Source organism: Monomorium pharaonis, chromosome 10, assembly GCF_013373865.1.
Source record: "Monomorium pharaonis isolate MP-MQ-018 chromosome 10, ASM1337386v2, whole genome shotgun sequence".
Classification (NCBI taxonomy): domain Eukaryota; kingdom Metazoa; phylum Arthropoda; class Insecta; order Hymenoptera; family Formicidae; genus Monomorium; species Monomorium pharaonis.
Window position 1 is genome coordinate 716,580 of NC_050476.1, and position 17,493 is coordinate 734,072.

The window sequence follows — 17,493 nt, forward strand, 5'->3', positions numbered from 1 at the left end:
AATGTGTTTACGTATGCATATGTATAAAATTGCACTCTTTATTTAATATTTGTTAGGGAATATAAAATCGTCGTAGAGTGTAAGCTGATATTTCTCTGTTACTGAGAATAGGTCATAGATATCTGCAGATCAGTTCTTTCCATAATATAAATTTATTTCAAATAAATTGTTTATTTCCTAAATAAATTATTTATTTTTATTTTTTAGTCTTTATTTTATAAATCTTATTGTTTAATGGATAGAAATATATTAATTGCAAATTTATTTTAGTTTATCAATATATTTTAAAGTTAATTCCTCTATTATGGAGCCGTGTTCGAATTCATAACTTATTGTGTCAGTTTTTCAATTTTTTAAACGTTTTTTTATTAAGTGGTGAAAACATTAATTATTATAAAATATGAAATAATATTATAAAAGTTGCTACACCATATGATAGAAGACACTTTCTAAGTTTTATTTATATTGTATTTTTGGTCATAAGAAATATTATCCAAGATCAAAGTGGTATATCAACATTGGTAATCTTTCTCTGTATGTATAAATTTAATTATTCTGTAATTTTTATCCAAAAAATTTCTAATTGAAGTAAAGATATATATTGTACATGAAGTGAAACGTTACGACTTATTGTCGCTTATTTGCACATCGGCATATGTATCTATCGATACATCAATTCTTTGAAAGAGGAAAAGTTCTTCGGACATACCAATCGATTTCAAGAGAGACGTGTATGAATAAGTTATATACCTATAATTTATACGCTATACCTGCTTAACGTAATGAATATACGAGTGTATCTATGGAGTACTACGAGTATATCTATGCGATATACCAATGATAGCTGTGTCAATAATGCTACTCATGGCTGTGTAGATAATTGTTGATGGGAAGAGACAGTTACAAATAATAGCAATTTGGAATAACGAGACCATTTCATATTATTCTACTGCTCTCTAAATATAGTCATTTAATAATGGTTTCTAATAACGAGGCGTTGCCAATGTTTCCATGGAACTTGTACTCTCGTTGATGTTACTGCCGCTTATTATTTAATTCTAATGAATAAGAAGATACGCGAGAAATTTATTTTAAAAAATCTGAATGGTTATTGCACGAGAATTACCGTAATTAGTACATGCTACACAAACATGTTTGCATGAGTTTTTTCTTTTTTTCTAATTAATGCTGCATTCTATCGCATATTCCGACTCAAACACTGAAAAAAGTATTTGATATTTCCAAATACAATTAAATAATATAAAAATAATTATAGTTAGAAAAGTAGAAAATGACGATTTGTATTCGTTTTCGGTACTGCATATTTAAATTATGCAATCATTTTTTTGTAGGTGTAAATTACAGCAGCACGAAGAAAAGGACAGGAAAGCTGTGGCTCATGACGTAAGTTTAACATTTATAACTAAGCAGACGTGATATAGCAAAGAAATTATGTGTCATAGTAATTATAATTGCTTTCTGACATAAGTTCTCACTCTCTTAGTTTTACGTGAGTAAAATCGGGACTCAATCATAATTATATTTACTTATAGTTACACATATTAAATACTTTTTTCCAAGTAAACGGATCTAAGATTTACCAGAAACTTGAAAGTCTATTTTTATCGTACTGAGAGAAAATTCTACTTCTGTCGTAATCGTAAGTAATGTCACACAACTTGCCGAATTAATTGCGATTATTATTATATTATCGTATCGAAATGGATCATTCAAGTGCGAGTTAATAGGTTGCTTTCTTAGCAACAGCTATATTAAGTGGGATCTTAATTCGTCTAAGTCGATTAGAATAATATGCGTCGGTGAATACTGTCAAATATTTGCTTTTCGGAAGCGTATGTTACATCGTACAATTTAGGCACGTGAATGTTACTAATAACACATTGCACGGTCATTGACTGATTAATAAGATTAATTGTCTAGTCACAGTTGAATAAATTAATTTTTATTTCACCAACTGTCGGATTAGGAGGCGTTTAATAAAGTTATCTAAACTGTAAGTTTCTCATCGGTGAAGTCGTTCGGAATTGGCGAACAAAAGAACTAACGTTAATTCGCAACGACCGTAATATTGTGCTTCTGTTTTTGCATTACGTTAGGAACTTTTGCGGAATCGTTTAATCGTTACGTTCGAACGAAGAACAAAAGAAGGAAAAGTATAAAATCATCAAAGGCCGCGTGTTCTCGACAAATTACAAGCCGCGCGATTACTCACCGCGAATTAACGCAACATGTGCTACATTGCAAAAGTCGCAAAACATTCGTGACTGTTATTATCATTCGTGCGACGGTGAATACGCGCGGTCGTGTGTCGTGTGAAAAAATAACGAGTCAGGCATCTGGTGAAACAACTACTAATTACTGCATCAATGTACTAACTTTGTTGTTCTCGGACTTGAGCGGAGTGAAGGAATCAAATGATTATAAATTCGCTGACTAAAATGAAAAAATTAATAATGCGTCACCGCGGAATTTGCATTTCATTGTAAACGAACATGTATATTCATTCGAAAAGTCCAGATAAAAGTGTTTTAAATTTAAACATTTTATTTTTAGAGCTAAATACTATCTCCTTTTCATTACTTTATCTTAAAAAAAAATTTTTTTTTTAATAAAGTTTTATTCGTTCCATCTATTTTATATTTTTATCTTTTTTTATGGAAACGTTTAATTAACTCTAACGCAGCGTATTATGTCACACGTGATGAGTTATCAAAAAAGGAATATTCGTGAAAGGGCGAATGGAGTTTTGCACTTGTAAAAGTTTTTGTCATTTGTCTCTTGTTTAGCACTCTCTAATAACCGGTACATTTTATAATAATTCTTGACAATTCCGTCTAAAGCTTTAGTAAAAATTTCGCGTTGGGCAACTCGAAAGGGACGACGGAAAACTTTGCATTATCGATCACCGATGTAAAAAGTCAGCCACCAATGAAAGTAGCGCACGTGTATACATCGGCACGAGACGAACGCGTCGAGTCTTTCGCAGACGGCATGTAAAAAAATGAGATTATCGCGATTACCTCCGACAGAGAACACCGCGAAATCACACACGCATCGAAAGAGAAAGAGAGAGAGAGAGAGAGAGAGAGAGAGAGAGAGAGGGAGAGAGAGAGACAGAGAGCCTGGGAGATATATCGCGGATACTTTACACCGCCACTTTATTCGGGTCGCCTCGCTGCTGATATCGCCGTACCGCGGGTGCCACCGCACCGTCATGAGCACTATCACGAGGCTACCATTATCACCGTCGCACGCCTGACGGTGATAAATCATGCGACAGGAATGATTCGGCTAAATTGCTGCTCGCACGTATCCGCGCTCAAAACCTTGCCGTGCCGCGGTCGTTGCATGGTCGGAAAAGCGATGCCGTACCGCTATGGGAGGGGAGGGGGAAATAGAGGGAGAGGAGAGGGTGCCGCGACCTTACCCCACTACGTGGACGTCGGGGACCGGCAGCTCCCAGCGAGAGAGGCAATGTCCGTCACGAGCCGGTAATTACGCACGCGTCTGAGTAGCCATTGGTCTATTGATTTTGCCGGGGGAGACTCGCCGGGTGCGCTCGCTGCTCGCGCCGCGAACTCACCGGTTCCTGGCGGCGTCCGCCCGGTGGCTGGCAGCGTCGCGGATGGGAGTGAACTTTCCGTAGGCGGAGTTGGTTCCAGTGGGGTGATACCACGACCGATTGGTCGGCCCTGGTCGACGGCTACGGTATCGCCGATCGCTGTGTTGCACTACTGGCCGCGTGGGGAACTCTCTCTCTCTCTCTCTCTCTCTCTCTCTCTCTCTCTCTCTCTCTCTCTCTCTCTTTCTTTTCCCTCTCGACCCTCATTACTCGTCGGGGTCGTAGCGATAACGTTGGCGTTAATTTCACGCATACGCGTGGCCAAAGGTATTCGGTAATCGCCACGGCGCACTTGACGTTTCCGCGGATTTGGCTCTTGTTGAAAGATAAGAGACAAGAAAATTGAAGTTCGCGGCACCTCGTTGCCTCGCTGAAACGATAGTCGATGACGGAAAAGTGACCTGTTCTTTTTAGCTGCACCGCTGCACTGATATAAGCTAAACTACGATAAGTATATTTTTTTTATTCTAACTTATTGTTTCAGTGCGGCAGTGTAGCTAAAAATAAAACAAATCTATGGTTTTGGTATGTACGCAATGTAGGTGGGAACTTCGACGTGAGATGAGGATTGATATTGTTTGTCAAAGTTAAATAGAATTGAATTAACCATTTCACGAACACCTGTTGGATAATAAGAATTATATATACTATACGTAATAATAAACTTTAGTCCGTAGCTATTTATTGCATGATGTACTTTTAATGTGATATTCTAGGTATTTTCTAATTCAAAACGGAACAGATTTATGTGGAAGGGTATATAAAGTGCATAAAATTCTTGATAACTTAAAATTGACTTTTTAAATCAATGTTATTTAAATTGAGATATTTAAATTAATATGTTTGGCAGGACAGCGTAAAATAATCTTTTAAAAGAAAAAAGAATTTTGATAATTTTATTAGCGTTAATCATTAAAGTAATTATGTAAAACACCCACGCATAAGAAATGCTGCAAAAAGTTTTAACATTCTAACAATCATCATTCAAGTGTCTTATATATACATAATTATTTTAGTGATCTAACAAATTTATTCTAATCTGTATTTGTATACCCAATAGCATACAATATTTATAAAGGATTTAAAAAATATTTATCAAAATATTTTACAAATATTTTTGTGATTTTGGATTAAACAAAATATAAAGCTTTAACATAGAAGTATTTATAAAATATTTAATCCGTATTTTAATAACATATTGAATAAGGATTTTATGATTTTTTTCTTTATATTTATTAAATACGTATAAAATATATATAAAACATTTTTGAAAAAATAAATAGTAATAAATATTTAGTAATGAATGTTATAAATATTGTGTGCTAACCGAGTAAACTTTCTTACTTGGATAGTTTAGCAAAAGCAGTCTTTACATGTTAAAAGAAATATGCTAAAAGAAATATTATTATCCCAAAAGGAAAAATATACAAATAATTAAAAGAAATACGTTTCATCTTTTATTAAGTCGCGATCAAATTTTATTGTAACAAAATATAACGAAAAAATACACTGCTAAAAAGAGTTTAGTAATAATAATCAAGTCTAGATAACATATAATTACTAAACTTTGGTGAAATAATTTTCATCAAATTGGTTTAATACAATATAATTATTATAATATAATAAAAACTACTAATTATTTCCAAATAATATATTAACCGAACATTTGATTCAATTTTACATCAAAGTTACATTACAGTGTAGCCATATTTTTAATAAGCAGCTTGTTACATGATACATCTGCCAGGGTCTCATGCACTTTGATGTATTTACGTAGCCTCGACATTTACGAATTACAGTTCAGGAGAAGCTTCCATTAAAACACGTTGTAATGACATTTTACAATGGTCATGAACAATTATCGTATAATGCGAAGTAATTCCAGGAGTGACATGCCGTGCTCATATTGTCGCAAAAAGTTCATTCCGGAATTATAATATTCAAGTCGTTTGTCAGGCGGAAGGTCTCCTCTCTCGACGGCGGACTATTATTAGTCACATCCTCCGCGCAGAAATGAACCCGCCACAGGGAAAAGGATTGTTACCGCGCTTAATGGCGGCACTTGATCATCCATCCGATAGTTCTACGCGGTAGCTACATTGTAAGTAATTTCGAGCGGGTAAAGAGAGCGCGGCTAATTACGTGCCTCGCGTAAATGGCGTCGTGGCGGTGTTCTAAGTACATCGGACGCGTATCAGCGACGTCGCTCCTCCTACTAGCGCGAGAATTCGCTACATTCGCATGCAGCCCCCCATGTGAAAGCCAGCTATAATTGGTTGGCAACCAAGTCTCCCCATTCTCAAGCCAGCCTATGAAAATTGCGATTTCTAACGCTCCGCCGAGATACCGCCGGTAACGTTGCTCTTATCGCGTAAACGAAATCTCCATGTATTTCCGGACGGGATCAGGTTCGGGCACTGTTTGCGATTCTTTCCAGATTGCTTCGGCACGAATGATAATTGAACGACAATTTGATATTCATCGCAAACCTCGAAGAAAGTCATTCAATTATGACACAGGATATTTCTTGAAAACACTGAGATATTTTTAGTTTGGACGGTTAACTAGAAACCCCTGTGAGAAATTAGAACAAAAATTTTGAAAAATAAATATATAATTCACGTCTTTTAATCGTAAATAAATATTTTATTTTTTTACTAAAATTTTATTTGAAAATTTATTTCTCTGATATTTGAAAGATCTATTTTCCGTAAAGATTTTTTATTTTTTAATTGTTAGAGCTTTTTGATATAATTAATATCGATTGTCTAATAAATGTAAACAGAATAGCAGAGTTAATCAAAATTTTAATACCCTTTAGTCGAAAAAATGTAAAATAATTGAACATTGTATTTTATAATTTGTAACAAATGATAATCTTTCTTCAAGTGTTTTCTATATAAAATAATAAAAAAGACATGTATTAATTCTAGAATCTCACATAAAATCTGGCGCAACCATGTTACAACAAAAACTCACTGTAAAAGATTAATTTTCTTTTAAATTTCTCAAAACAATATTTGGCGAATAGAACTGATCTTTTAAGAAATTGGTACACTCTTGTACCGGGAGGAAACTGAAATCGTACACTCTGGCTAGCTTTCAAAAATATTATAGGCCCTTAAGATATTTTTCTTACTAAAATATTTTTATGATTTAGATCTGGACTAGAAAAACTAATAGAGACATCTTACCCTATGAGAAAAAAACGATCGTTGACGGTTGATACATCTCGTGATGGTATGCTCGCTCGCGGACTTGCCCTGACCGTTCTCAAGCCGCGATCAGCTCTCATTTCAAGCATGTTAATTTCTGAAAACGAAAACGAGAATCGTCACGTATAGACGCACTCTTTCCTTCTTCCTTCGTTTCACCCGTCTGTCCATACGTGTTTCGTCCTCCTTCTCAAGAGTGACCCTGAGACGCGCGCGGTGTGCACGCGAGAATTAAAGACCGCACGGACCACCGGAACGAGAGGGACAAAGGGATGCCAACGGTGCTTTCATTCCAATTTCAAAAAAAAAGAAAGAAAGAAAGAAATAAAAAAAGAAGAGAGAAAGAGAGAGAAAGGTAGTCGGTGAGGGTCTGACAGGGAGAGTCCGCCGTCTTCCTCCGCCATCGTTGCCGCCGCGCCGCCGTACCGTTCGCGTCGCTTTCCCTCGATATACACCTGATGTGAATGCATCGCGCGTGTAATGCACACGTAAACGAGGGACTCGAAAGACTCCGAGCGCGCGTAATATCGCGTCGATGCGACCGGATGGGAACGCAACGGCGACTCGGTCGGCGCGGAGTACGTCGATTGCTCAACCCGAGAAACGCGGTCTGCAGAACGCATGCAGCCGCGCGTATTGATCGCACGTAATCGCACGCTCTTCCGCTCCTTCACCGCGCCGCCGGCCGTTTTCCTCGCCTTTTGTTCGCGTTGTAACGAGACCCGCTATGGCGATTTACACTTCCTTTTACGACTGCGCCGGTCTTTATATGTGAAACAACTCTAGACGATGATGTTAATAATAGAAACTTGATGTTACACATCGATATACTCGTATCGCAAGGCATTCCGTCAACTTCGCGGATAACAAACAATTAACAAATGAAATAAAATTCCAGAGTTGAATAAGACCAGCACTAAATAAAGCCCACTTTTATCACTCAAAAATACGCCTAGAGTATATTATCCTTAAATAATTGTCATAAGGAGCGAATAAAGAGAAACTGGGGAATTAGAACTGGTAGCAACGCATCCATTTATTATAATAAAAGCTTATGAAATGGACATATGAGCTGTTTTTGTACAAATTTGCAAAGTTTATTAAGTATAAATTTTTTAATTTATTATAACATATTATTAAATATTATATATTTATAAGCAAACAATAAGGTTCGATGTCAGAGTTTAAAAATTGTGAATTATTAAAATAAATATTTTGTTCTCAATTTATTTCAGTATATATTCCTATATGGAATATTTTTTTATAAATTAATAGTTGTTATTAATAAAATGGGACTCTTATTCGACTTATATGTGATTATATATTCTACTCAATTATTACAATATATCATTGTTAAATAAAACAAATTTTACGTCTCTATTTGTTATACGCGTTTTCTTAAATGAATAATATGTAACCTACTTAAATTAAACAAGGTTCATCTCGTATTTATTTTATTTTGTAAAAACTCTATTTGTGTGTGGAAGGAATAAGTGTGAATAAAATTTTTAAACCTTAATTTATTTTTTAAGCTTTTCCACTTTTTAAAAAATAAAATAATTTAAGTGGGCTTTATTTAGGTTCTTATTAATTAAAATAAATAAATTGCTTAAATCTCATAATTTTTACTGCAATTTTTCTTTAAGTAATATTTATTTAAATAGTAATATGTGCAATTTTTTGAACACGTAAATCGAAGAACCGAAACTAGTCATCTGCTCACAGCAAATTCAAACGTATCGTATCATCGGCTTATGATAACGCACGTGACGCAGTCATCCGAAATGATCTACAGTCGGCGTCAGCAGCTTCGCATACTTTAAGGACAGTGTTACACATTAAACGAACGACCGTATCGTATCTAGCCGAAGCAACCACCTGTGCGCATAGCTAATACCATATAATAAGGGTTCATGCATATGAATTTAGTGGGCCAGACCGCCAGCTTATCGTGAGGAATCTATCGGGCCTTTCTACTATATACCGCGAGCGTGTAACCCTTTTTCGATATATAGATATAAACACGCATAATAATGCCTCTTTCTCATCGGTCCCATCGTGCGTGCCACGCACGTTGCGCCGCTTAGGATAAGAAGGTGCACGTGGGTGCGTAAAAATGCGAAGATTGCACGGCAACGCGACCCGATGTTCTTTTAACTTGTATGCATGTACCGTGAAAACAGAGAGAAACCGAAATACAACGCACGAGCGCATTAAATATATTTTTTTGCCTAATAAAAATAAGTTTCAAGTTTTTTATTTTAATTAATTAGTTTCATTAATTAAGTTTGATACTTTAGGGGAAGGTATCTTGCAATTATATTTATATTTATATTTTTAATTTTTTTTTACATTAAGTATATAAAGTCTAATAGATAAAAATCAACTTGAGAAAGAGAGAGAGAGAGAGAGAGAGAGAGAGAGAGAGAGAGAGAGAGAGAGAGAGAGAATTAACTACAATTATTATAAATATATTGTTATAAATATATTGTTATAAATATATTGTTATAAGGACAATAGAACAATTTTGTATTGGAAATTCAATCTTAACAAAAAGAAAATTTCTTTTTCAAAATTTTTACTTTTACCTTTATTTTATCTTTACCTCTTTCAAAATACAGATCAAAAGATTCATTTTATATTAGTTGTTTATGTTATAAATTGTAAATTAAGATTGATATATAGTGTTTTTTATATTTTTATATTTTCTTGATAATTACTAATACAGATAATTAATAATAATTTAAATATAAGATAGAATATAAATATATGCAATACTGTCAAAAAAAAACTCTTAAAACAACTTATTTTGTACGTTCTTAAATAATAAATTATTTTTCATAACAATATAATTTTTTACTACTAAAATTGTAAGTTATTTATATTTATAATCATTTACAAAACGTGATTTAATTTTTTAATATGAAAAGTATTTTTTTTTTTAATCGCTCTTGTTTAATTTTGCAAGATTTTCTCGCGTCTTAAAAATACATACAGTTGATACTTTTTCGCATGACTGTTTCGATGGACAAAAGGGATAGTTAGGGTTTTTGAAACGAGGTTGGATCGAGTCGTTATCGCTCATCAATATATGCACCGTGAAGATCGGATACGTGGAACTAATGCGCGTGGAAGAACTTTTTGTATTCCTAACTTATAATAAAGGCTGACTAAGAAGGAGCAGATGCAGGAACACGGTAGCTGATCAATTCCACCCGCTGTAGATTCTTTTTGTAGAGGTGGCGATCGATGTCTCGCCCGTGGTTCCCTTTCTTCAAGGACCATGCGTCGGTATGTCCAAACAAACTGTTCACGTCGTTAACGGAATAATATCGAATGATTTAAACAGGAGCCTAAGTCATCTATGATGCATTGATGGTAGAAAAATGCAAAGATAGTTTAGCCCTATTAAAATATGTAAAACATATTTTACAATTCTCTTTTCAGAGAAAAATTAATTTGCCTGAAAAATATTAAAACAAAAAATTATCAAAGAAAAAAAAAGACTGTTTTCGTTTCTTATGTCACCACTTCTAACTTACGATTTGCGAAATTTCTTAAATAACCGAGGACTTCACATCGTACACACTTCACCGATCGCAAATGTCGTGACTCGAGTATGGTGTGCAGCGATTTCCGTGAAAGAAATAGTATCCTGGAAATCGAAGGCCGCGTTTTCCTGATCGGTGTCCATCATGCGATTAGCTTATTCAACCACGTCGGACACCTCCAAATTATATACATTGAAGAGAACGGGTAGGCACGCAAAAAGCCACGCGGCCATGCTGAATCAGTTCGCGCCACATCCTGTCGTCGGTTGATTGCATTTAATTATCAAACGTCTGTTGCATGCACTTATCCCTTCCTCTTGTAGGGAGACATTTGTTTTGATCGGAATGTATCGCCTTCACTCTCTCCGTCATTCTTATTTACTCACTCATGTATTTTATTCGCATATCTATATACATATCATCGATCGTTATATCCGTTTGTTCAAAGTATATCATGGGGTGGAATGCACTGAGTAACAGCACTGAGTACAAAAGTTTTGATGGGTTTTCAGTGAACCTTATAATCAATGTTTTTTTTATTGCAATATTGATAAACAACATAATAAATTTTCATTGAAAAAAGTATATTTATTTTTATTCAATAATAATTCTCTCAAGAAGATAAAATCCTCCTATCTAAAAAAGGAGATGTTAAATCAAATCGAATTTATTGTTGCCGCTTTTCCGAGATGCTGATTGGCTGTCTCGCTATCTCGTTGTTAAGTGCGTTGTGACTTTCTTCACTTCGTGTCATTTCCAGCTGTCAAACTACTTCGTGTCATTTTCAGCTGTCAAACTGTCACTTTTGATAGTTGATTGAAATAATTACAAAAAATCAGGGAAAAAGAAAAAAGAGCCAAATAAAAAATATACGAGAGGAAGAGAGAGAGAGAGAGTGAAGGGGGGGGGGGGAGAAGTAAGAATCCTTTCTAAAAAAGGGCATGGCATCGATACTTGCATCTCTCGAAGTATTGTTGTCGCTTTTCCGCGATGCCGATAGTTCCGGACGCGTACAATAATTTTCTAAAAAGTTCAAGTGAAATAATTAATTAAAACATTTTTTAAACAATTATTTTGCCCGAAAAACTTGAATTTCTAAGGCTACACGTCAAGTGCTAATCGAATATCGACAGATCTATTTATTTTAACGCAATTTTCATATAGTTCGGGACGCGTACAATATGTTTCTATAGAGTTCAGGTGTTATAATTAATTAAAACATTTTTTAAACAATTATTTTGCCCAAAAAACTTGAATTTCTAAGGCTACACGTCAAGTGCTAATCGAATATCGACAGATCTATTTATTTTAACGCAATTTTTATATAGTTCGGGACGCGTACAATATGTTTCTATAAAGTTCAGGTGATATAATTAATTAGAACATTTTTTAAACAATTATTTTGCCCGAAAAACTTGAATTTCTAAGGCTACACGTCAAGTGCTAATCGAATATCGACAGATCTATTTATTTTAACGTATATCTCATATAGTTCGGGACGCATACAATATGTTTCTATAGAGTTCAGGTGTTATAATTAATTAAAACATTTTTTAAACAATTGTTATGTTCGAAAAACTTGAACTTCTAAGGCTACACGTCAAGTGCTAATCGAATATCGACAGATCTATTTATTTGAACGTAATTCTCATATAGTTCGGGACGCGTACAATATGTTTCTATAAAGTTCAGGTGATATAATTAATTAGAACATTTTTTAAACAATTATTTTGCCCAAAAAACTTGAATTTCTAAGGCTACACGTCAAGTGCTAATCGAATATCGACAGATCTATTTATTTTAACGCAATTTTTATATAGTTCGGGACGCGTACAATATGTTTCTATAAAGTTCAGGTGATATAATTAATTAGAACATTTTTTAAACAATTATTTTGCCCGAAAAACTTGAATTTCTAAGGCTACACGTCAAGTGCTAATCGAATATCGACAGATCTATTTATTTTAACGTATATCTCATATAGTTCGGGACGCATACAATATGTTTCTATAGAGTTCAGGTGTTATAATTAATTAAAACATTTTTTAAACAATTGTTATGTTCGAAAAACTTGAATTTCTAAGGCTACACGTCAAGTGCTAATCGAATATCGACAGATCTATTTATTTGAACGTAATTCTCATATAGTTCGGGACGCGTACAATATGTTTCTATAAAGTTCAGGTGATATAATTAATTAGAACATTTTTTAAACAATTATTTTGCCCGAAAAACTTGAATTTTTGGGCCAGACGTGAAGTGCTAATAGAATATCGACAGATTTATTTATTTTAACGCAGTTTTCATATAGTTCTGGACGCGTACAATATGTTTCTATAAAGTTCAGGTGATATAATTAATTAGAACATTTTTTAAACAATTATTTTGCCCGAAAAACTTGAATTTCTAAGGCTACACGTCAAGTGCTAATCGAATATCGACAGATCTATTTATTTTAACGCAATTTTCATATAGTTCGGGACGCGTACAATATGTTTCTATAGAGTTCAGGTGTTATAATTAATTAAAACATTTTTATAACAATTATTTTGCCCCAAAAACTTGAATTTCTAAGGCTACACGTCAAGTGCTAATCGAATATCGACAGATCTATTTATTTTAACGTAATTCTCATATAGTTCGGAACGCGTACAATATGTTTCTATAGAGTTCAGGTGATATAATTAATTAAAACATTTTTTAAACAATTATTTTGCCCGAAAAACTTGAATTTCTAAGGCTACACGTCAAGTGCTAATCGAATATCGACAGATCTATTTATTTTAACGTAATTCTCATATAGTTCGGGACGCGTACAATATGTTTCTATAGAGTTCAGGTGTTAGAATCAATTACAACATTTTTTAAACAATTATTTTGTCCAAAAAACTTCAATTTCTAAGGTTACACGTCAAGTGCTAATCGAATATCGACAGATCTTTTTATTTTAACGCAATTTTTATATAGTTTGGGACGCGTACAACATGTTTCTATAAAGTTCAGGTGATATAATTAATTAGAACATTTTTTAAACAATTATTTTGCCCGAAAAACTTGAATTTCTAAGGCTACACGTCAAGTGCTAATCGAATATCGACAGATCTATTTATTTTAACGTATATCTCATATAGTTCGGGACGCATACAATATGTTTCTATAGAGTTCAGGTGTTATAATTAATTAAAACATTTTTTAAACAATTGTTATGTTCGAAAAACTGGAATTTCTAAGGCTACACGTCAAGTGCTAATCGAATATCGACAGATCTATTTATTTTAACGTAATTCTCATATAGTTCGGGACGCGTACAATATGTTTCTATAAAGTTCAGGTGATATAATTAATTAGAACATTTTTTAAACAATTATTTTGCCCGAAAAACTTGAATTTTTGGGCTAGACGTGAAGTGCTAATAGAATATCGACAGATTTATTTATTTTAACGCAGTTTTCATATAGTTCTGGACGCGTACAATATGTTTCTATAAAGTTCAGGTGATATAATTAATTAGAACATTTTTTAAACAATTATTTTCCCCGAAAAACTTGAATTTCTAAGGCTACACGTCAAGTGCTAATCGAATATCGACAGATCTATTTATTTTAACGCAATTTTCATATAGTTCGGGACGCGTACAATATGTTTCTATAGAGTTCAGGTGTTATAATTAATTAAAACATTTTTTAAACAATTATTTTGCCCAAAAAACTTGAATTTCTAAGGCTACACGTCAAGTGCTAATCGAATATCGACAGATCTATTTATTTTAACGTATATCTCATATAGTTCGGGACGCATACAATATGTTTCTATAGAGTTCAGGTGTTATAATTAATTAAAACATTTTTTAAACAATTATTTTGCCCGAAAAACTTGAATTTCTAAGGCTACACGTCAAGTGCTAATTGAATATCGACAGATCTATTTATTTTAACGCAATTTTCATATAGTTCGGGACGCGTACAATATGTTTCTATAGAGTTCAGGTGTTATAATTAATTAAAACATTTTTTAAACAATTATTTTGCCCAAAAAACTTGAATTTCTAAGGCTACACGTCAAGTGCTAATTGAATATCGACAGATCTATTTATTTTAACGTATATCTCATATAGTTCGGGACGCATACAATATGTTTCTATAGAGTTCAGGTGTTATAATTAATTAAAACATTTTTTAAACAATTATTTTGCCCGAAAAACTTGAATTTCTAAGGCTACACGTCAAGTGCTAATCGAATATCGACAGATCTATTTATTTTAACGCAATTTTCATATAGTTCGGGACGCGTACAATATGTTTCTATAAAGTTCAGGTGATATAATTAATTAGAACATTTTTTAAACAATTATTTTGCCCAAAAAACTTGAATTTCTAAGGCTACACGTCAAGTGCTAATCGAATATCGACAGATCTATTTATTTTAACGTATATCTCATATAGTTCGGGACGCATACAATATGTTTCTATAGAGTTCAGGTGTTATAATTAATTAAAACATTTTTTAAACAATTATTATGTTCGAAAAACTTGAATTTCTAAGGCTACACGTCAAGTGCTAATCGAATATCGACAGATCTATTTATTTGAACGTAATTCTCATATAGTTCGGGACGCGTACAATATGTATCTATACAGTTCAGGTGGTATAATTAATTAGAACATTTTTTAAACAATTATTTTGCCCGTAAAACGTGAATTTTTAAGGCTGGACGTAAAGTGCTATTCGAATATCGACAGATATCTTTATTTGAACGTAATTCTCATATAGTTCGGGACGCGTACAATATGTTTCTATAAAGTTCAGGTGATATAATTAATTAGAACATTTTTTAAACAATTATTTTGCCCGAAAAGCTTGAATTTTGGGTTAGACGTGAAGTGCTAATAGAATATCGACAGATTTATTTATTTTAACGCAGTTTTCATATAGTTCTGGACGCGTACAATGGTTTTTTAAAGAGTTACGGTGTTATAATTAATTAAAACATTTTTTAAACAATTATTTTGCCCAAAAAACTTGAATTTCTAAGGCTACACGTCAAGTGCTAATCGAATATCGACAGATCTATTTATTTTAACGTATATCTCATATAGTTCGGGACGCATACAATATGTTTCTATAGAGTTCAGGTGTTATAATTAATTAAAACATTTTTTAAACAATTATTTTGCCCGAAAAACTTGAATTTCTAAGGCTACACGTCAAGTGCTAATCGAATATCGACAGATCTATTTATTTTAACGCAATTTTCATATAGTTCGGGACGCGTACAATATGTTTCTATAAAGTTCAGGTGATATAATTAATTAGAACATTTTTTAAACAATTATTTTGCCCGAAAAACTTGAATTTCTAAGGCTACACGTCAAGTGCTAATCGAATATCGACAGATCTATTTATTTTAACGTATGTCTCATATAGTTCGGGACGCATACAATATGTTTCTATAGAGTTCAGGTGTTATAATTAATTAAAACATTTTTTAAACAATTATTATGTTCGAAAAACTTGAATTTCTAAGGCTACACGTCAAGTGCTAATCGAATATCGACAGATCTATTTATTTGAACGTAATTCTCATATAGTTCGGGACGCGTACAATATGTTTCTATAAAGTTCAGGTGATATAATTAATTAGAACATTTTTTAAACAATTATTTTGCCCGAAAAACTTGAATTTCTAAGGCTACACGTCAAGTGCTAATCGAATATCGACAGATCTATTTATTTTAACGTATATCTCATATAGTTCGGGACGCATACAATATGTTCTATAGAGTTCAGGTGTTATAATTAATTAAAACATTTTTTAAACAATTATTATGTTCGAAAAACTTGAATTTCTAAGGCTACACGTCAAGTGCTAATCGAATATCGACAGATCTATTTATTTGAACGTAATTCTCATATAGTTCGGGACGCGTACAATATGTTTCTATAGAGTTCAGGTGATATAATTAATTAGAACATTTTTTAAACAATTATTTTGCCCGAAAAACTTGAATTTCTAAGGCTACACGTCAAGTGCTAATCGAATATCGACAGATCTATTTATTTTAACGTATTTCTCATATAGTTCGGGACGCGTACAATATGTTTCTATAGAGTTCAGGTGTTATAATTAATTAAAACATTTTTAAACAATTATTTTGCCGAAAAACTTGAATTTCTAAGGCTACACGTCAAGTGCTAATCGAATATCGACAGATCTATTTATTTTAACGTATATCTCATATAGTTCGGGACGCATACAATATGTTTCTATAGAGTTCAGGTGTTATAATTAATTAAAACATTTTTTAAACAATTATTTTGCCCGAAAAACTTGAATTTCTAAGGCTACACGTCAAGTGCTAATCGAATATCGACAGATCTATTTATTTTAACGCAATTTTCATATAGTTCGGGACGCGTACAATATGTTTCTATAAAGTTCAGGTGATATAATTAATTAGAACATTTTTTAAACAATTATTTTGCCCGAAAAACTTGAATTTCTAAGGCTACACGTCAAGTGCTAATCGAATATCGACAGATCTATTTATTTTAACGTATATCTCATATAGTTCGGGACGCATACAATATGTTTCTATAGAGTTCAGGTGTTATAATTAATTAAAACATTTTTTAAACAATTATTTGTCCGAAAAACTTGAATTTCTAAGGCTACACGTCAAGTGCTAATCGAATATCGACAGATCTATTTATTTGAACGTAATTCTCATATAGTTCGGGACGCGTACAATATGTTTCTATAAAGTTCAGGTGATATAATTAATTAGAACATTTTTTAAACAATTATTTTGCCCGAAAAACTTGAATTTCTAAGGCTACACGTCAAGTGCTAATCGAATATCGACAGATCTATTTATTTTAACGTAATTCTCATATAGTTCGGGACGCAGTACAATATGTTTCTATAGAGTTCAGGTGTTATAATTAATTAAAACATTTTTTAAACAATTATTATGTTCGAAAAACTTGAATTTCTAAGGCTACACGTCAAGTGCTAATCGAATATCGACAGATCTATTTATTTGAACGTAATTCTCATATAGTTCGGGACGCGTACAATATGTTT